General features: G+C 42.3%; 1 protein-coding gene across 2 annotated transcripts in view; it reads left to right on the forward strand.

Moving 5' to 3' along the window:
* Nucleotides 1–20756, forward strand: part of ENOX1 (ecto-NOX disulfide-thiol exchanger 1) — a 374261-nt gene that overhangs the window by 102630 nt on the left and 250875 nt on the right. For both annotated transcript variants that reach the window (XM_059833157.1, XM_059833238.1), the window contains exon 3: nt 15379–15456. The gene's annotated coding sequence lies outside the window, so the exon portion shown is untranslated. The remainder of the gene's footprint in view (nt 1–15378; nt 15457–20756) is intronic.

Here is a 20756-nt window from a genome sequence, read left to right on the forward strand (position 1 = left end):
AAGGAGCTTCGTAATTTGTCTCCAGACATAACTTGAATATAATAACAAGAATAATTAAAACTCAAATATCAATTTGGTGCTTTGACCATCTGGGATCCAGGCTGAGAGATGAGATATAGTACAGACCCTAAAGCTGTTAGTAAGGTAAACTTTCTTACTCTTTTTTGTAATTAATTTAAATGGTCCTTAAATGATTTTTAAATGAGTTCATACTCACAGCAGCTTTGAAAATCTGTGTCTTGCCAGTGGGATCTGACTGCTGCTTCTACTGCTGTGTCTTGGTCTGATTCCCAGCTGGAAAAACTGAACCTCTGTATCAGCTGGGTGCAACCTCAGCACAGTGATAAAGGAAAGCAAAGAGAAATAGTTGGAAGCTTTTCTAAACGCCATTTAGAGAATCCCTTTTCTAATATATGGACCTCAGAGAGAAAAGAAAACAGGGAGGAAGAGGATATTACATGTGCTTTATTAGCATAAGCATGCGGTGGCTGTGTTACTTGCTTGAAAAGAGGATGCTGAGAAGTACCAAGTGTATGAAATTAAAGCTGATGAAAGTGTAATACACAGTAATGTTTTATGGAATATCACTTTTTAACAGTGTTTTCTTTTCCCCTGGTAGAATAGCCTGGAAAGGCTGAATTGGGTTTTATTCCACTAAGGCAAGAGACTACACATTGAGGTATAAGGGAGGAACTGGAAGAATGGCAGAGCCAGAGCAGTGAATTCTGGGCTCATCTTTGGGCTTGTACATCCCAAGTATAGCAGCAGAGTAAAGAGGAGTTGTACCTGCACCGATTCTTTTCCAACCTGAAATAGTGTCTTCGTGGTAGGGTGTGCCACTCCAGTGCCGCCATTCCCAGGCTCATTAGACTTGTTAAGAGGCAGAGCTAATGCTATCAGGTGCAGTGGTACACTGATGCAAATGAGCAACTTTCAGGTCCCAAGTTATTAAGCCAGTATGGCACTGTACCCTGTGACCGTGGCAGCTCGTTTGGAGTTAGGACAGCTGAGGCTGTGTATCAAACACTGAGGTGCTTGATATATCTCATGCCTCCTTAGCTGGGGAAAGCCTCCTGTGAGTACGATGGAGTTAGACTTCCAAAAGCCTGTATAGGAGGACCAATGAGAATGAATTCCAGTTAGTAGCAAAGGGGAAAGGGAATCCATCCAGATGCCAGATGCTGGGTTCAGCAGAAAAGGAAAGGGGAAAAGGATGGTTGTTTCCCAGAAGGACTTCTTTTAAGTTACAGGTGAAGCTGGAGCAAGTGAGAAACTCTCTCTCTCATCTAAGGGTGGACATTGGTTTTTGGCCAGGTGGGTAGTCGAATACTGACTGCACCATTTTTGTTTCATTAAAAAACTTTGTCTTTAATGCAAAAGGAGTGGCAGAAAATCATCCTGAGATTTTTCATTTTGCAGCCAGCACCACAAAGCACAAAATTAGCTCTTGGCAGCCCAGCTATTAGCAGCATTGTCCCATGCTTTGCTGCAGTGGTGACTGCAGCAGCAGTAGTTTGAAGAGCTGATGCTGCCCCAGGTTGCCAGCCAAGCCCTGATACTGGCTTCTGGCTGGCCCTTTTGGAGGGCAGCCAGCTGATGTCTCCACAATGCTGTCAGCTTCAGGGCTGTTGGTCAGACGACTTACACCTTTTAGTCTCAAAAAGCTGATGTCACCAGCAAGGTTTAGAACTAAAGCAGCCAAAAGGCACTTTTTTCAGGGTCACCAAAAGGTGCATTTTTCTACCAGGGGCTCCCAATATTTTTTTTACCTTTTTGCTGTTGCTCTATGCCTGACAGACCCTTGCAATCTCCCCTTGAAGATCCGCATGGTGGTGGGCTGCCTGGGGTTAACCTGAGCAATTCTGCCAGCTGTCTTTCAGACCTGGGTTTACCAGCTTGATCTCAGCTGGCAGCATTTGGGATCCATGCTGCTGAGAATTATCAGGCCCAAGAACAAGGAACCTCACCAAAAAGGCAGTTGGGAGGCTTGCATTTCAGTCCATTTTTAGCAATTGTCTCTTAAGTTTGCTGTGGATCTTGTAGGAACCATATGAGGTACCTTGGGAAGCTTTGTCAGAGGAGGGATACCAAGATGCCAGTGGGAATTGCCACTGAGGTTTTCTGCACCAGCTTCCCAGCCCTTTTCAGCTCATTCCCAGGCTGTGAGCCAGGAAAGTTCCTGCTCAGTTCAAGCGTACCAGAGTGTTATTCCCAGATATGTTAGCTGTGTCCGGGGGATGCCTCACGATAAGAGTACAACTGTACAACTAAGTACAGCTGAGAGGAGTGCAGAGAGAGGGGGAGGATAGGGACTGGCAGGACTAGACAGTTTAATTGTGAGACACCGAAGCCCTTCCCTTCTCACTCACCTGGGCAGCCAGACAGTCCCTTCAGCTTGCATCTGAGGAGCTTCTCTTCAGCACTTAATTTGCAGCTTTTCAGGGTCCCACCAGACCCAGAGGAAATAAATAAATACATATGTACATACATACATACATACATATATAAAAAACCCCTAGCAAATGAAACAAACCAAAATCACTACCAGAAAAACAGAATCAGTGTGTTGGTTACTTAGTCTGAACTTGGCTTTCAGCCCCATCAAAACACTTCAGCCACTGCCCTCCTTCCCACCTCTTTGGACCTACTTTCATTAATCTATTCTTACTCCCCATCTTTCCCATGTGTTCCCAGGGGAACACACATTGCTGCTAAATGCCAAAAGATACCCCTTGCCCAAATAAAATTAAAAAATTTGAGATGTGAATGTAGTGAATGTAATTAACTGTCTAATCTCATGACAATTGTCCTCTCTTCCTCTTCTTTCTCCCTTGGGCTTTGCTGTACTCTCTCACTCTTTCACTTCTGCAATAAGAGTAAATTCTTCGTGACGGAGGATTGTCTTTTGCTTGTTTAATGTGCTTATCTGTTTTAAGCACTACCTTAATGATAATTCTGAAAGGATAAAGCACAGAATAGTTTCTGTACCCAAACAGTACAGTACTGAGACACTATAGCATATTATTGGAAAAGTCTGTCTTATTCCTGCGGGTGAAAGAACAGATCATCTTAACGGGAAATGAAATGACTAATAGCAACTGGCCCGCTCTGCTCCTGCGACAGGCCAGCGTGTTGAGAGTGGTTTGGTGACTGATAAGATAAGGGAGTGGAAAAGAGACGTTGAGAGGCCATTTCATTGAAACTTAAACAAATCTCACGCGCTGTAGATTGGTTGATGTTCTGCCCTAATATTTCAATTTTATTATTAACCAGAAAAACAAAATCAAATCAAAGTTCCCAAGGCACAGCAAAACAAAGTGAAAGTTCCCAAGGCACAACAAAACAAAGTGAAAGTTCCCAAGGCACAGCAGAGCAAAACAGGCTAAATAAAAATATGCTCGAAGACATGCATAATGTATTAACTGTATTTTGCTTCATTTGTAAAGAGCAAAAGAGAACAAATAACCAGTGTGTTGGCCCCTTATGGGCCTTTGTTAGGGACACACTTCTCTGAGCTTTTCAGTGGGGAAAAAGATTTTTAAAAATATTTTTTCATAAGAGTTTTCCAAGCTGCCTTACCAATATATATTAACTATTATGTGTTCTTCGGTTTTATTTGAAGCAGGTCATTTCCAGCTCTCTGACTAGTTGGAGGAGATTTGTGCCATAAATAAAGCAGCCAGTTCAAACCTGCAAACCTGTTTCTAGCTGCATATCCTTGTTCACGAAAATGGGTGCTACTGAGCTGTACAGAAAAAGTTACATGCATGTGGGCTGCCAGGATGGGACCTTTAAGCGTAGTTTCTATGACATCCTCCTCAAATTTAATAATTTAGAAGCTTTTTGTTCTTCCCATCTTAGTCATAAATCTTCTCACAATGTAATTCTAAGTAAAGTAGATTTAAAGACTGTATTTTAAAATCAAGTGTTTCTTTTTTTTTTGTTCTTTTGTTCTGGTTTTTTTTTCCTTGAGGGGGAGTATTCTGCAGATGCTTTAGAAATTAGAGCCTTATTTCCAGTGCAGAAACAACGGTTCTGGCTCAAGTGCTGTCCTTAGCCTGACTTCTGTCCACACAGTCTACTCCACACCCAGCTGTTTTGTGCCAGAGCTTGCTGACCCACCCATCACTTGGAAAATTGTAGGAAACATCATCAAAATATGTCCTAAACAGAATAGCATGGGTTTTCTGAGGGAATTCATATCCTTTTCTGCACTTAAAGCACTATATATATGCTGTGGTGCTGTTGGCAGATGGAAAGTAGTGTTTTTAACAAGTTGATTTTAAAGGTGGCAGATTCCAGGCAAAGAAAAAAAAACAGATTTTCTTCCTATTGTAATTCCTGTTGGATATACACCTGGATATCTAAAGAAACAGTATGAATTTCAAACCTTTACCTGAAATGACCTTTGAAGAAATCTGGATATTTGTCTTTGCAAACTCATAGTCAAGTATGTGAAAGGATTTCCTTTGTTGAACTAATTCTCAAAATGGGTGCAGGCTTTCTCTGTGAACCCTTTATACCCTATGAAAATCCTTTTCTAATTTTTGTAACAGCTTCTATGTTCAAAAGCTTAAAAAACTAGATTGAAATATTTCAGTCTAACTGCAGAGCATGTATGAAAGTAGAAGCTTGTATTTCAGAGAAGTGCCCCATTTGTATTTGTAGGGTGCAAAATATATCGTATGCTGTCATACATGCAGACCATCCCTGGTGTTGGAAATGCTTTATGAGACATTTCTTCCCTCACTAAGTTGTTGCTTTTATGATCTTTAATATGCATGTGTTCTTGCAAACACAGAAGTTCAACTGCATAAATGGCTGCTGTTCTTGAAAGTATGTCTCTTAGGACTAGGCTACTGAAGACCTTGTCTCCATATTTTCCAGAGGTAGCCTCTGTTTGTACATACACAATCTTCAGTATAAGAGCTGCCTGTGCATGCAGCTTTTCCATTATTCTGTTATTATTTCCGTTATTAGCTCATGACACAGATGCCTTAGAGATGGGCACATTACAAATGCACATACAAGTCACTTGCAGGCACAGGAGGAATCTATTTTGTTTGAAACATGGCCTTAATTTGCGTGGCTGTAGTTGCTTGAGTGAAGATGCTTTGCAATTTTAGTGTTTGAGCAAGAACAAGTGCTTTAAGAATTTTTTTCCAATACAGAATTCTTGCTGCCCTTTGGTGTTCAGAGGACGCAGGCTGGTTTTGCAGAAACTTTCCACGTGCAAGGCTATAGAGACGTGAAAGGAAGGATGCCATTAAGATTCTCCCTTGGAAGACACCCCCGATATATGATTGCTGGTTTTTTGGGGGGGTTGTTTATTTTTATTTCATTCAACTTTTTCTTCGCTGAAAGCTTTTTGCCACTAGTTGCAGACTCCAAAGTCAACGGTAACATGGCAAAGGCACATCCAAAATCTAACAGATCTTAATTACACTTTTGTTTCTTACAGTCTCTGTCAGGCTGATTTCTGCCTAAAGAGCAGCTTGTTAAACTGGAAGTGAGCAGGCTGGTGATGCGGGTTCAGAAAAATAATGACCCTTCCTTCCCTCAAGGGCATCTGCCCGCTCGCTACTGTGACGGCGTGGAGTTGCAGAATCCCTTAGGTGTCCTCGCTGATTCTTGCTGACAGATAGCCAGAAAGGCTCTTCTCATCTCAAGCAGAACCTCTTGTATATGATCGCTGGCGTGGTGAGACACACATGTATCCCCTCCACCTTAATTATGTGACACACAATGACTGGGAGTGAAAGTGAGGTCCAGCAAGAAGCTCCAGCAAATCTCCATCCCAACAGTTTATCTAGTAAGAAATAACCTTTGGGAACCCCCACAAGCACTGCTCATTCCTCTAGTCTGTAGTCAAATACAATGTATTTCCAAATTCTCTAGTCTAAATAGTTTAGGACAGCAGTTTTCAACCTTATTTGTGCTGTTAACCTCTTCCAACCACAAAAACCACTTTGTGGCCCCAGTCCTATCAGATTATTTGAATTGAATACAAACATGGCAAGTGCTTATACCCCTGCTCGAAGCATTTTGCAATTGTGATTAGTTCATAGACCTTTTAAAGAAGGCAGTTCAGTCCAAAAGACCACTTCCCTCTCTGCATAAAATTGATCCTCTGATACCATCAGTGCATAATTTTTTCTGGGTCAAGGACAAGACTTCATCATAAGTAAATCTCTGTTAGAAACCAGTATCAAAAGAAATCAGAAGAAGCCTTTTGCAAGAGAGGGTAAAGTTAGAGAAAAAAAAAAAAAAGAAAAAAAAAAAACAGTAAGTTTTGTATAACTCATTAACTTCTGACATTTTGATGCCTTCCTTCCAGGAAAATCGAAGAAGTGGAGATGTTTGTGATCTAGAAGGGACTTGTTGAAAATCTTGTCCACATAATAAATCCATGCTGGCAGAAAAGTATCCATGACAGAGAGTTACTCATCTGAATAATATCTTAAATATTAACCAGAATTTGTATTTCATGTGCAGATTTCCCAAATCATTGCACTGATCGGAAACTTTTGCCAGCTGCTCCAGTGCTTTGAGCACTATTCCTGACATAAGAGCCTCCTTCGTTCTCGTTCTTTTCTTCCAGTAACAAAGTAAGAAGAAACCCAAGTTTTGCTTTCCATTGCTCCTTATGATCAGCTCTGGGTATGGACTCAATTCGTGCTGCAGTTGCCACTGTAAAAAGCCACGATAATGCAAAGTTGCTTTTTGTTAATAGAGCCAGCATTTGGAGTCCTAATAAAAGCATTCTCCTCCAGGCTGTTGTTTTCTCTAGACTTACTGCTGCTACTGTGTCTCAGGCAGACTTCATGGTCTTAATATTAAAATGGCTCTGCTGAGGGAGTTACTCACAAAGGTGGTAGATGCATCACTATTTTTCCTCACATGTGCATGTGCCCTGCCTTCCTGGTATCTCTTAGAAATTCTTTCCTCATTTTATTAGTGGTCTCATTTCTAGGTATATGGAGGTTGCAGTGTTGTGTATTGGAGATGCAGCTTTGCAGAACAATGAATAATTTTATTTGCAGGATACCATGGGTCTGGATAGAAGATGCAAATACGTCATCTCTTGACAAAGATTGAATGGATTGCAGTCTTTTTTTTTTTTCCTTTTTTTTTTATACTGGGTTACAGAAATGCCTCTTCAGTCAATTGTTTTACACTACTTTTGACCCATTTTATGATCTGTTCGTGCTGGTGCTATACAGCGTTTAACCAGGCTACACTGATATTAAGAAAATCTGTGTTCATGTGATACAGTTCCTTATTGTATTAAATGGGAAAATTACTGCTGTTTTTATTCCTGTTAGGATCACCAGTAATTTAAGCTCAGTTGTAGCTGCTTCTTACTAATATTCAAGTGGTTATGTGCTCTGAAATATTATGGTGTTCCTTACCTTTTTCCCCTCATTTCTGTGCAGTCTCTCTCAACTGGGTGCTCTGTCTTACCTGTGTGCCTTGCTACTGCTATGGGCTCAGGTGGCCAACTCTCATCTCCTTGTTTCAGTGGTATTCCACTCATGGCAAAAATCTGTATATTTTGCTCACATTTGGGCACACATCTCTAGGGTATTTTGTTCTAGCTCTGTGCTGTGCAGCCTCCTGGATGCTTTCAGCTGGACCTGACTTAGCAGGAAGTGATTATTGCCCTCCATTCAGCACTTGTGAGACCAATTCTGAAGTACTGGGCCTGGTTTTGGGCTCCCCAGCACAAAAAAGGCATGAACACACTGAAGCAAGCCCCATGGAGGGCCACCAAGATGCACAATGGGCTGGAGTAGAGGATGTATGAGAAGTGGAGAGATCTGAGACTGTTCAAATGAAGAGAAGGCCACTGGGGGATCTTACTGCTGTCTATGACTACCTGCTGGGAGGGGATAGATAAGTCAGAGCCAGACTCTCTTCAAAGGTGCACAGTGATAGCAGAGGAAGCAACAGACGCAATTCAGAACATATGAAATTCTGTGACACAAATTGCCCAGAGAGGCTGTGAAATCTCCATCCTCAAAGGTGTTCAAAACCTGACTGGAGAAGACCCTGAGCAACCTGCTTTGAGCAGTGGGTTTGACCAGATGACCCCCAGGGCTCCCTTCCAATGTAAATTATTCTATGATAACCTTATCCTCAGAGGGAGAGAGTAGATTATATGGGCAGCTTTGGAGGTCTGGATGGGAAGCTCTGGGAATCAGTCTCCAGAGAGGTAGGATTTGGGGGGGCTAGCTAATCATAGAATCATAGAACAGCCCAGGTTGGAAAAGACCTCAAGAGATCATCTGTCCGACCTTTCGTGGGGAGGTTGTTCCAGTGGTTGGTTGTTCTCACTGTAAAAAATGTATGTCTTATATCGAGATGAAACCTCTCCTGGTGCAACTTGTATCCATTGCCCATTGTCTTTTGCATGTGGCTCCTTGTAAAGAGAGACCTTCCATCTTCTTTGTAACCACCCTTTAATTAGTGGAATACTGTGATGAGGACCACCCTGAGCCTTCTTGTGTCCAGGGTGAAGAGAGGCAACGGCTGTATGAAATTCCCCTCCAGAGTTTCATAAACAGTGGCACTGAAAGAGAGGAGACCAAGATGCTTGCAGGAAGGCGAAGGACAGAAACCAGAACTCTAGCCCGCATTCTATTTTTGGAGAACTTGGAGAGGAACTGGGCACAGAATACCACTGCTGACCTGCAGTTTGTCCAGGACTCAGACAAAGGACGTGGAGCACTGGCTGACTCCTGTCCCCTTACATGGGTGCAGTAAGCAGGATCCTGAACAAGGTGCTCACAGCTAGGCAGGGCTGCTCAACTTCCTTCGCTCCCCGCCCCCTGCCCCCCTGCCTGCCTTCAGTCTCTGGGAACACCCAGGCTGCTGGCAGCACAGCAAGGAGGCTGGCAAGTATCAATGCATTAGCCTTTATTAAAGGCTGTTAGCGTTGTGTGCTGTGACAGGTACCTGGTATTTGTTACTTTTTCCCTGGGTTGCATGTTATCGTCTTGGATGGATGTGAGCCAGTTTCCAAATCCTGCCCTTCCTTGTTCCCTCCCGCTTGTTCAAAATCCAGCTGTATTCAGCAAGTATAAAAGCGCTGACCTACAGAGCCCATGACAGCCAGCTGCAGTACCCTAGCCCCTTTCTTTCCTGTTTCCCTTGCGCATTTTTCAATTGAAGCAGTTCCGCTCTCTCTGATGCTCGAAATGGGAACTGTGCTTCTCAGTGCAGAAACTTTCTGCCCCTGCCATCAGTCACGCGAGGAGTTCATGTGGCAGCTGCAGCAGGTTAGGAAAGGAATGACTTGTACCGCAAACGTGTGCAGCGAGAGCCAGCTAGTTCATAATTCAGTTTTCAAGTCTATAACATGTTTTGCTCAAACAAGTAATTAATTCAGTTCACCATTTCAAGTTTGTTATGAGCAGTAATTTCAGTAAGGCACCGTTCAGCAGTATAAATCCTAGGATGTCCTTATTTGTAAGTATAGCTCTTACTGCGGCATCTTCTGATCAGTAAAACAGGTCTTTTTCTGGCTGGTTGGGTGTCCTCCATGTCACAGCTGCCTGAGGAATGACAAACAAAAGCATTAGACTGCCCATGTGAATATTCACCTTCCTTCCTCGTACAGCAAACTGTCCCCAGATTGCTGTTCACTGATACCTTCACCCCATGGCCCCCTTCCCACAACAGGTCCCTGGACCGAGGAGTCGCAGAGGAGTCAACTGTACAGAGGGATCCCAATCCAGATTGCCCTGTGCAGTAAACATAAGTCTGGGCACTGGAGGAGCTGGAGAGGAGCTATGAAATCCCAGACTTTGTGCTCTGAAAGTCAGTAGAAGAAGAAGAGGAAAAGAGAGCTATGATGTGCAGAGGTTTCCAAAAGTGGAAGCAGACTCTGTACCTGGCATTGCAGAATTGTGGGTGAAAAAATACATATTTTTTGCAGTGAAAAACTGAACAATGAACAGCACCTGTACTTTCCTTGCCTTTTGGCTATGATATCTGAAAGGTCCAGACCCATCAGGACAGCACTGGTTACTATTTCCCAGCATCTGGCAAAGCTGAGTATGAAAAAATTGCAACCTGGGAGCCGCTGGAAATTGAGGGAGGCATGAAAATTTTTGTCTTTGGGAATTTTTTCCAGAAAAGTAAATAGGACAGTAAGGGGACATTCCATCCGTTGTCATGATACTGGTGAATAAAGATATACTCGGACCAAGAATCTGGAAACAAAGGGATGTGCTATGATGGAGTGTAACCTTGCTGTGTGAATTAAAGGTAGAGGGCAAAGAGCTACCTACAAGTAAGCAACTCTCTGCAACATCTCCAATCAAGCCGAAGGGAACAGCAGTCCAGAGCATCAAGAATCCCTGCGTGCTCCAAGACAAGTGTCGTCTTGTCAGGGGGCTGGCAATTGTAGGGCTGGAAATGACAGGTCGCCAAGCTGGTCACGCTGATTGAGGCAACTTTTCCAATGAGCCAAGAGTTAAATCTTGTGAACCTGTGTCAAACAACAACCCTTTCATAGTTCATGTGTTTTTTATGCATTTGTACTGTTAAAACATAAGTCTTATTTGGAAATATGTCTTAATTTTGAAAGCTTTTTAATTTCCTCCTTTATGTACTGTTCTTGTGCTATAAAAAGGCATCATCTGCTGCTTTTAAAATGTACTGTAAGCTGTAAAAGACTTGCATAACAAATGCCACATTAAGATAATCAACCTCTTCAGACCAGTAGGTCATGGTACTGAAACTGCCTGTCCATGAAAGCACAAGTTCCTCAGCTTTAGAAACCCTTAAAAGCATGCAAATCACTCAAAACAGACTCACAGAGAAATAACCTCCCCTTCCCCACTGCTGCCCTGCTGTGGGAAAGGCCTTTCGCTATCCCTGATTTCCCCCCAGAGTGAAATCACATCCGCCATTCAATACAAAATTAATAAAGGTATATAGAGCATGTTGAGCAAACACTGACATATCCCCAACGGTGAATTTACATCCCCCCCCATTCTGTTTAAAATTAATAAAGGAAGACAGAGCACACAAAACTGACACGGGAGAGTATAAAACCCCACACGTAGAGCCCGCCAAGGCTTGGCACTGAGAGGGAGCTGCTGCACTGGAGCAGGCGACTCTAAGCATTAGGCAAAGCATGCGTTGGAAATGCTGGTTACCTTTCTTGGCCATGTTCGGGAGGGCTCCCTGGCACTGTGCCCAGTAGATTTATCATACAATCATATCATAGAATGGTTTGGGTTGGAAGGGACCTTAAAGATCATCTAATTCCAACCCCCCTGCCATGGGCAGCGACACTTTCTACTAAACCAGGTCTCTCAAAGCCCCGTCCAACCTGGCCTTGAACACTTCCAGGGTTGGAGCATCCACAGCTTCTCTGGGCAACCTGTTCCAGTGCCTCACCACCCTCATGGTGAAGAATTTCGTCCTACTATCTCATCTAAATCTACCCTCTTTCAGCATAAAGCCATTACCCCTTGTACTATCACTACATGTCCTTGTAAAAAGTCCTTCTCCAGCTTTCTTGTATGCCCCCTTCAAGTACTGGAAAGCTGCTATTTGTCACTTGGGAATGGGCATCACCTGGGTTATTCGTTGTGTTCGCAATGTTCCTGCGCAATCAAGTTCCCTTTTCTTTCTTCCTGCAGGTGATGTGCGGGATGAAAGATACTATTACAATTGGAGGCTTGCTTGGCTACATCCCGCCTTCCGCTTGCCTTCTCCCCTTCCCTCTCCCAAAGGCACACTCTGCTGTCCCCAGTGTGTGGTTATGGGACTGTAAAAATGTTCTGTGATCTGAATAGCCAGCCAAAGGCTTCATTGGCCATGGTGATGGACCAGGGACTGCCGGAGCAAGGGAATGCAGATACTGCTAACGTCTGTGGCATTAGTCCCTTTCAGCAAATTGCCCTATTTTAGTACAGAAAATAGATGAGAGTCACCAAAGATTGCCTTAAGTAAATATACCTGAATGGTTACCCCGCCCTTGGGTACCTCTCTATAAACTGGGAGGCCTGGCACAGAGATCAAACACCAGGAAGATGGGCTCTAGTAGTTGTTGTACAGCAATTAAGCATAATCCTTCGTACTCAAAGCAATCAATAACCTCTTCTTGACCGGCAAATATTACATCTGTACCCTTCAGAGCCATGCAGACCTCCTCCACAAGTGCCAGCCATTGATCTGCCTGCAGAAACTTCCCACACCCGATCAGGAGCAGTTGGAAACTGTCAGTTTTCAAAATGGTTATGGCCGCACATTTTTGAAGAGATAAGAGTTGTCTTGTATTGCATGCTGGCTTCAGGTTAAGCTTTTCTTTATCGCTCTGATGTTCTGCAGACACCGCCGGTTACCCCCAGGTTTGCAGCCAGCTTCTCCTACCAGTTAATGTGTATTTTATGAGCCCAGAGATGATGCTGCGGAGAGTGGAGCTGTGCCAAGAAGAGTTGTTCCTGCTTGTCTTCATCCTTGTCTCTTTTTATTCTGTACTTGCGGCAGCTGAAGGGGGGGAATGCTGTAGCTGTGGCAAGAAAAAGCAGCCCAAACTGCTGTGAGGCATGATGGCTGGTGTGCAAATTTACAATTGCCTGGGAGCAATGTATCAACCATGTGTCTTAGGCTCCTTGTATACCAACTCCTCCCATTGCTGCTAAAGAAACTGCACCAGTCTGTGGTGGTCTGCTAGAGGTCTGCAAATGGTACTGAGTGCCTGAGAAGTGGTACCTATCTGGGGACTGGCTTTCAAAGACTCGGGAGATTTTTCAAGTTTGATCCCCCAGGTGGGCTGGGTTCAGTCACTAGGCATCCCCTTGTGCCCTGTGGGACAGACTCACAGCGTCCTCCATCTGGCAGCACCTCAGTGGGGCCTGGGTACACAGCCAAGCTGCTAAGCCACAAATTTCAGAAGCGTATTTTGTAAGCAGTGCCTTGTAGCTAACTTAAAGGTGAACTCGTCGTTCGGATGAGGCGACTGCGTGTTAGGTAGGATGAAGTTGTTGCAACAAAACATCTTCCTTCCAAGAAAATCCCTTCCTGTAGGCAAGTCTTTAGTCATCTTTGTAACCTTTGTCATCCTCTCCTCCCTGGGGAGTCTTCTCTCTGACCTTTGCTATTCTACCAAGGCATCTCATAAATTATTATTCTTTTAAATGGCACTTAGGCTGTCGTAGTGGCTGCTAGCCTTGAAGATTTGCAGTCTACCCTGTAATTTTGAAAGGGAAAAAAAATGGTTAAGTGACAGAAGAAATATTGTACTTCACGATAAAACTGCTTTTGTGTTTCGTTTTCTGCTCAAGTCATTCATATCCCTGTCACTAACCTCATTCAGGTCAAGGGCTTGAGGCAGAGAACGGGCATAATATTTTTGGTCAGACTGATGCATCTGAATATTACAAACATCTGTAATTTTGAAATTGAAATGAGCGCTGTGTTAAATCCTCAGGCAAATAATATTAAGGTGTAATAGATTACTGAGGTCTGCATTTCTTTTGGCAATTCAGACCAAGGCTCTTTTGGCTGGTTACTCCAGACGTTGATGAACCTGCTCACACAAAGGGAGCTGCTCCTTATGGCTGCAGATTGGATCCCAGATTCTGTGAACTTCACAGGAAATTCTGCGGGCCAAGTAGTTGAAATAATAAAGAAAAAAAAATTATCAGGCACACATTAAATGTGAAGCATGGAAGAAAACATCTGCAGCACTCAGTGGACGTCTGGGTAACATACTTGCAGTGCTGTTTTGCCAGCTTACATCTGGAGTGGTTCATCAGAAGAGAACAGATGCTAGTGTGAAATAGGTCATCATAGCAGCAGGGCATCAGAACAGAGGCATTTCATTTTTTTCTTGCAGTTATAGCTATTCCTTTTTATTCACACCAATTATGAAAATGTTAGCCAAGTCTGAAATGGGAATGCATGTATTGTGACAAGCCAATACCCTTAAAGGGCATCAAGGTAAAAACTAACCTAACGAGGAAGCTTCGGAGAAGCAGTCCTTTTGCAGTACACACAGTATCCTTTAACAGACATAGTGACTATTTTTTGTTAAGATTATGATTTTTTCCCCCTTGCTTTATTTTTGTATTTTAGTAGAGATGTTACTGAATGCCTTCTTGGTGGCAAATGCCCAGAAGCGGAGATGCTAATTCATTGGAGTTTCATCAGTCATTTCAAAGGAGAGGTCACATAGATAAGAAAAATGAACAGTACGCAGTATGTGAAGCAGTGACATTCAATGAGTCCTTGTCACTAGCAGCCATTAGCATGCAAGCCTGCTGTTATGTTTCAGTGCTTTATGTGCTTTTCTTGACCAGGCAGGGAGCCTTCGGAGCACTGTAGCAGTTAATACCGTACAAGTTATTGTTTCTTTCTTGAATGCCTTATATTTTTAGTACCATTTAGATGCTTCTCTGTCCCCTTGTGCATCTAAAATTTTAAAGAGAATCAAAGAATGCATAATTTATATCTGTCCCAGAGGTAATGGAGTGACTCAATGATATCTGTGAAGGGGATGATTTTAAATTTCATGTCTTATACAAGAGGTGATTTTTATATGAAAACTGCAAAAATTGGCCTCGGGGATACCCAGATAATTATCCTTACAACAATGGGTGTGGGTTCCAGGGGGATTGTGGCAGAAAGCTATAGTGTATTGGATTTACCCTTGTGTATCATGGTTGTCATAATCAAAAACATAGCAACTGCTAGATCTCAGGGAATATAAGTTGTATTTTGACTTGGAATAGTACATGCATGAGGTGTGAAAAGACAGGATTGCTTTGATTCTGTTGAAGAATTCATGCAAGATGCAAGGCATTTGTTTACTGCTGAAATTCTTCCCTTCGGTTAAAGGAAAAAACAATTGTTTACTGATGTTGGGCAGAACCCATCAGTACATGGTTTATCACACAGCACAGTTCCACTAGACTATTTCTGGTTTCATTTACCAAAAGCCTAGAAGTGCCATGGCTAGAAATAAATGTCTGCTTCTTTGATATGCTATATGTTTGAAAATGCACTTTAAGGTCTGTATTACAGACAGTTCAAAGGGAATATAAATTGGTGCAGTATTCTCTCTTTTTTCTTTTCTTTCCAATCCAGTCCCACATATTCATTGCATTTTTATCAAAATAGTTTTCAATAACATGTCTTTAAAAACAACTTACCATTTTGTATATTTTATTTAACTTGGACTTTGTTATATTTAAATAATTGCTATGGTCTTGCTGCTTCCATAGTTTAAAATGTTTAACATCCTCTAAACCAATTCTACAATGACTTTTAGCATTGCGTATCCAAGGAGACAGCTGTTCTTACTTGCTTTTCTTTTGGAAACCCTCTAGTTTTAACTATTCTTTCCACTTCTTGCAGGGTTGGCCATGAGAATTTGTAACGTTCCTTTGGAAATACCATGATGGGGCCGCTGAGAAATTACCTTGCTTCCTACAGGTCTGTAAACTCTATTGCATTCTCACTATTTCAGCATGTAGACTCCTGTGCCAACTTGTTATCTTTTTTATCTCGAATGCATGCAAAAGCAAATTAAAATCCAATTTTATTCTGGAGTGAGTGTGAAAAACTATTTTTGTTTCTTGCAAAATGTTTAGGACATAACTCTGTTCTGTTATCGTTGTATAAATGTAGCGTAACCCATTTGTCTTTCCTTTGAAGTGAATTATTGCAGTTTATAGAGTTGAACTGCAGAAAGGAATTGGGCCTGTAAGTCATTTTCACCTCACCGCTATGTCTTTCAGTATGTGTTGAAACTGCATTACCCTAAAAGGCCCTGCAATCGATTGCTGCCACCCAGGTTGCTAATATGTGAGCCGCAGTCCCGCAGCTATAGCTGTGGATGTTTCGAGAAGCACACTTAGCAAAGGGTCAGCAGAATTACTGGGGCTTTTGGGTCAGAAGGAGCTCAGGTTCATGGAAAGTTTAAGAAAATAATGAAATTTAAAAAAAAAAAAGATATTTAGGAGACTGTAAAAAGAGCAGAATAATAATGGCTTGACTCCTGTAGTGTCAGCATGGCAAAGAGCGGTGAGGAGCCTGTAGCTAATGCTATGTCCTTGTCAGTCGGAACGATAGTGTTATAAGCACCGTGGCCTGCCATCGCAATGATTTAGAGGGTAGAAAACATTCCCCTGCATTTCAATATGTTTTCCTATGCAGCTATATTACAGAGAAAAATTTGATTTCTTACTGCTTTCAAAGGTAGTACTGAACAGCATTTTTATAGAAATTTGGTTGGAGTAACCAATGGGAATCAACTTTTCCATCTAGGTGGTCATACCCTGCTACTGGAGCATGCTCAGGGTCTGTGCAAGTTTTATTTGGCCCTAAATAATAATTTTCAAAAATGTTTATGTTTGGAATATGCTCTATTTCATTCACTTGGTTTACCTGAGAGTACTTTGGGTATTATTGCTTTCCTTATTGCTTGTGTAGTCACTTACTATGCCATTAGTCTGTATGAATTCTGTTGGGAAAGTGGCTTGTAAACCTTAAGCAAAACCAAACCCAGGTGGATTTAGGGGATGAGAGGTATCCAAAACAACTTCTAATTCATTCTTGGAAATTGTTATGATTTGGTAATACCTTTTAAAGCCACCCCAGCTCCAAAACGCTTTAGAAACTATTTGGACCTAGATGTAAAGCTCACACATGGCCACAGCTTCCATAATGAGCAAAACCCCTAGATCAGACTGGTTGAGATACTGCAGATACAGATCTGATCATGATGCCTCGGGCCTGTGTTGAGTGAAAGCTCTGTGTTCAAAAATAAGTAGCTTTTCAGAGTAATTGCACAACCGTTGAATGATCTGTGTCATGCTAAAGCTTTTTGACTGCACTGTTTCTCTCTTTAATGATGATATCCCTTAGGGCAAAATTTGTGTTTTTCTTTGCGGGGGGGGGGAAGAAGTGCAAACACTGAAAGACATTTAGGATAGAGGGAGAAAACTTGTTGCACTTGTTGGCATTTGGGTTGTAAATCCTTTACTAGCAGCAGCAGCTTTATAAAATCTTCCTTTCCAGACCTGTCTATGAGCGTGGTTTCAATCACAGCTCACAAAAGATTTCCAAGAGCTGCTGCTAAATTTGCTGAAGGAAAGTGTGGTTGGGCCTGTGTCCTAATGAATTTGATACAAATGCAGTGAACAGCTGCTGTGCAGAGAAAGCTTAGGCAAGTCATTTGTCTAAAACACATTTTAAAATTTTCCTTGTTCACAAGTCTGATTCCTGAAGAACAATGGCTTTGTGATACACATACAAATTAGTATTGTGTCATTTAAAAAGAGGATAAATATTATATTAATTTGATATGTGTACATATTAGATATATGTATACTAAGTGGCATAAAGTAGTTTGGGTATGGCTGTGCTGCACCTTCATTATAATGCAGAAGCAAAGGAAAATCAGTTAAATTAAAAGGCAAGACATTTCTACTGAAAAGGAGATACAAGCTGTAATTTTCCCTTGGAAAGTATTGTCCCAAGGTATTATCAAAAGGTGTTGCATTGAACCTTTGCAAGAAATAGATATTTACATCAATAAGAATGCCATCACAGATGTATTTTTCATATTACACAGTTATAAACCAATTACACAGCAGTTGCCTGGCTGAAGGCTGAACTCACTGGTCCTTGGCCAGGGCTTTGGATGAAGCTTCTTCTGCAGCTGTGTACGTATCTCTTGTACCACTTCTCTGTAGCATCTGGTATTGACATTGAAGGAAAACAGGATACTGGTCTAGCCAAATAATTCGTTTAATCCAGGTCAGCTTTTTCCATTTATCCCACGTCTTTCACTGCAAATTTCCTGTATTTTTTTTTCTCATAAATATCTCCTCCTCTTGTATAGTTCTTGTTTTCTTAATCTCCCTTTTCTTTCCTGCCTACAATCACTTGCCCATTCTCCAGAGAAGCCTCCTTTTCCCTGACATCTTCGTTACTTGTCCTTGCTTTGTTGGAGTTTTATTCATTTATTGCTGGAGTTTCTTAAGATTTTCTTTTGGGGTCGCTAAATGATGCATCTGTCTAAACGCCTCTTGGGGTCTTCTCAAACCTTTGCCCTTGGCACCCCTATGGTGAAACAAGTGTCTTGGTTTTAGGGAGAGCAGAGAAAACCAAAGGCTGTGAAAATACTTCAGAGCATTGAAAGGAAATAGGCTGCCACGTGGGATGGGAACCCCCTGTCTCCCGGGGCTGTGCTCCTCTGCCCTGTCCTCCTGTTACAGTCTCCTGGGCACACGGTTGGCCAGGGCTGGCTCCTAGGAAGGTTTTGGTGGAGGGAGTGCCACTCCATTGTTTTGCTGCTTCTTCAGTAAGGAAGACACAACTGGGAAAAGAGCGAGCCGGCAGAAGTCATGGAGGGGAGGGAGAAAGGAGGGGAAGAGCCTAGGGAGAGCACTTTTCCACGAGAGCATGTAAGCATGGCAACCATACCTTTGATCTCCGTACCAGCTGCACGTGGACCTGGAGAGCCCTGCTGCCACTGTAGTAGATACACATGCCTGCCTTAAAGCCATGCTGCCAGAGGGGCCAAACTGTCGGTGCCACTGGGCTTTGCTCACGGCTCAGCTGTCCCACCGGAGGCTGCCAAGGCGATGCAGTGGCTGCTCGCATGCGACGTTGTGGAGGTCTGCAAAGAGAAAGTGGGGGGAGCTGATGGACAAACTAGAACCAACTGTGGAGGCAAACAGGAGCGTGTTATCTTTGCTCACCTTACCTGCAAATTGCCTAATTGCCTGACTATGAGAAGGCGGAAAGGAAAGGGGATGTTACTACCTGGAAATGTGCTATGTGTGCATTTGATGCGTATATTTGAATTATTGAACAGATGGAAGCCAAATAGCTTGGTAGCTGGAGAAAATCTATAAGCTAGATGCTCAAAGGAAATGTGACAGTATAAAATGGGAGGGTGGGGGAAGTAAGTCTCACAAAGCTGCCATGGAGGGACAGTTGCATTTTATTAGAACAGAATTTAAACCAAGACTGTGAGTTTGTAAAGACTACTTTGTCCAAATCATGGGTTGTATGTGCAAGCTGATATAAACACGTATATGCATTTTTTTTATTTGAATGATGGTTCAGAGGGTCTGTGACCATCCAACTTTGATTTTCTATTGGCCACAGCAAGACAAGGAACAAGTGATTATTAGAAAAAATAAAATGACAATTTGCTCACCTGAGTAAAAGCTGTAGCCAGAGCAGGACTTCTGCAAGAGACTGAAATTAATATGCATGTGGGGAAAACAAACCAACCAACACAGACAACAGATGGACCTTCTATAGGGTTTTATGTTTTGAGTTGTTTCCAAGGAATTCCTAGGAATGGTGGCAAGAGCTTTCACTGCTGGAGGAACAGTCCAGAAGCATCGTGAAATACCTCCCTGTTTTTTAATCATAGCTACTTCCCAGAGGAATGCAAACTACACAAAGTGTCCATAGGCTCGGATCAGGAGTAAGGCTTTTTACCATTCTCACACCAGTGCCCATCATCTTCTGTTTCAAAGTGGCAATTAGATGATGATCTTTGCTGATCTTAATTCCTGGGGTGTTACATAAAAAGAAGGGAGATGTTTAGTGTCAGCAATCAAGAACACTTTAGGGACACAACACTTAGGGGGTATTTCTAAAATCCAAGGTATGCTTTATTTGCTCCATAGGAAGCAATTTGGTGTCTTATTTATAGTGAAAGTAGAGAAGAGTTGAACATAACTGTTTTTGTGGTAATCTGTCAAATATTAGAAGGAAAAATGACTTTACATTGTAGTTGATGTCATTTGTCTATCTGTTCTTCAGAATAAGCATTTGCAAATCCTATAGGTCCCATTCCAAAGCCTTTTTTTTTCTGTCTTCCTTCCATGTACCTGCATCCCTCCATGTATTGTTAACTTCTTCACCCAAGTGCCGGTGTTAAGAAGCTGAATATAGTCAATATGACTTTCAGGTGGATGTAAATTACGTAAAATAAGCCCAGAATTTAGAAGCTCGATAATTAATTATGGAGGCATACCCTCAACTAAAATCACTCTAATCTGTATCTTACCTCAGCTTTGTCTAGGTGGAATCTCAGTACTCTTCTCAGTATGATACTAGGTAATGAATGACATTGTTGGAGAGACAATAAGTGTGCAAATGATAGCTCTCAGCATATGGGTAATGACACATCTTGCACCTTTTCATTGCCCACATTCTGGCTGCACAGAGATATCTGAACAATAGATGAGGTGAAATGGTGGCTGTAGCACATTTCTGAAACAATAATTGTCCATTCATGTCCCTTTAAAAGAAAGACAGCAAAGAACTGCTAAGTTTTCTATCACTAAGGCCCTCAGAAGAAGCAAATCACATGTCATGAATAATAATAACAGAAGAGGGAGGACAGCTGCTCAACTGAACATCATCAGTATTGAGACCTTCCAGGAGGAGTAATCAGTAATCCCCTTGACCAAAGCAGGTGTCACAACAAGATAAAAGTCATAAGCTGCAGCTCCAGTGAGAGTCTGTTGCCGTAGACAGAAAGATATGAATTGATTTCACTTCTCAAAGGCAGTTAAAACATCTCCAGTTGAGAGAAGGAGAAATCCACTGTCACTGCTGCTGTCCAAGTCTCCAGAAACAGCGGTGAAACTTGCAGAGCTTGTTACTTTAAAAACCAAGGAGTGTTCAGATGGCTGAGTGCCCGCCAAAATGAACAGTTACGAAGAAATCCTGTCTTTTTTCCACCGAAGCCCAGCATAATG

The sequence above is a fragment of the Gavia stellata genome, chromosome 1, assembly GCF_030936135.1.
Source record: "Gavia stellata isolate bGavSte3 chromosome 1, bGavSte3.hap2, whole genome shotgun sequence".
NCBI classification, from domain to species: domain Eukaryota; kingdom Metazoa; phylum Chordata; class Aves; order Gaviiformes; family Gaviidae; genus Gavia; species Gavia stellata.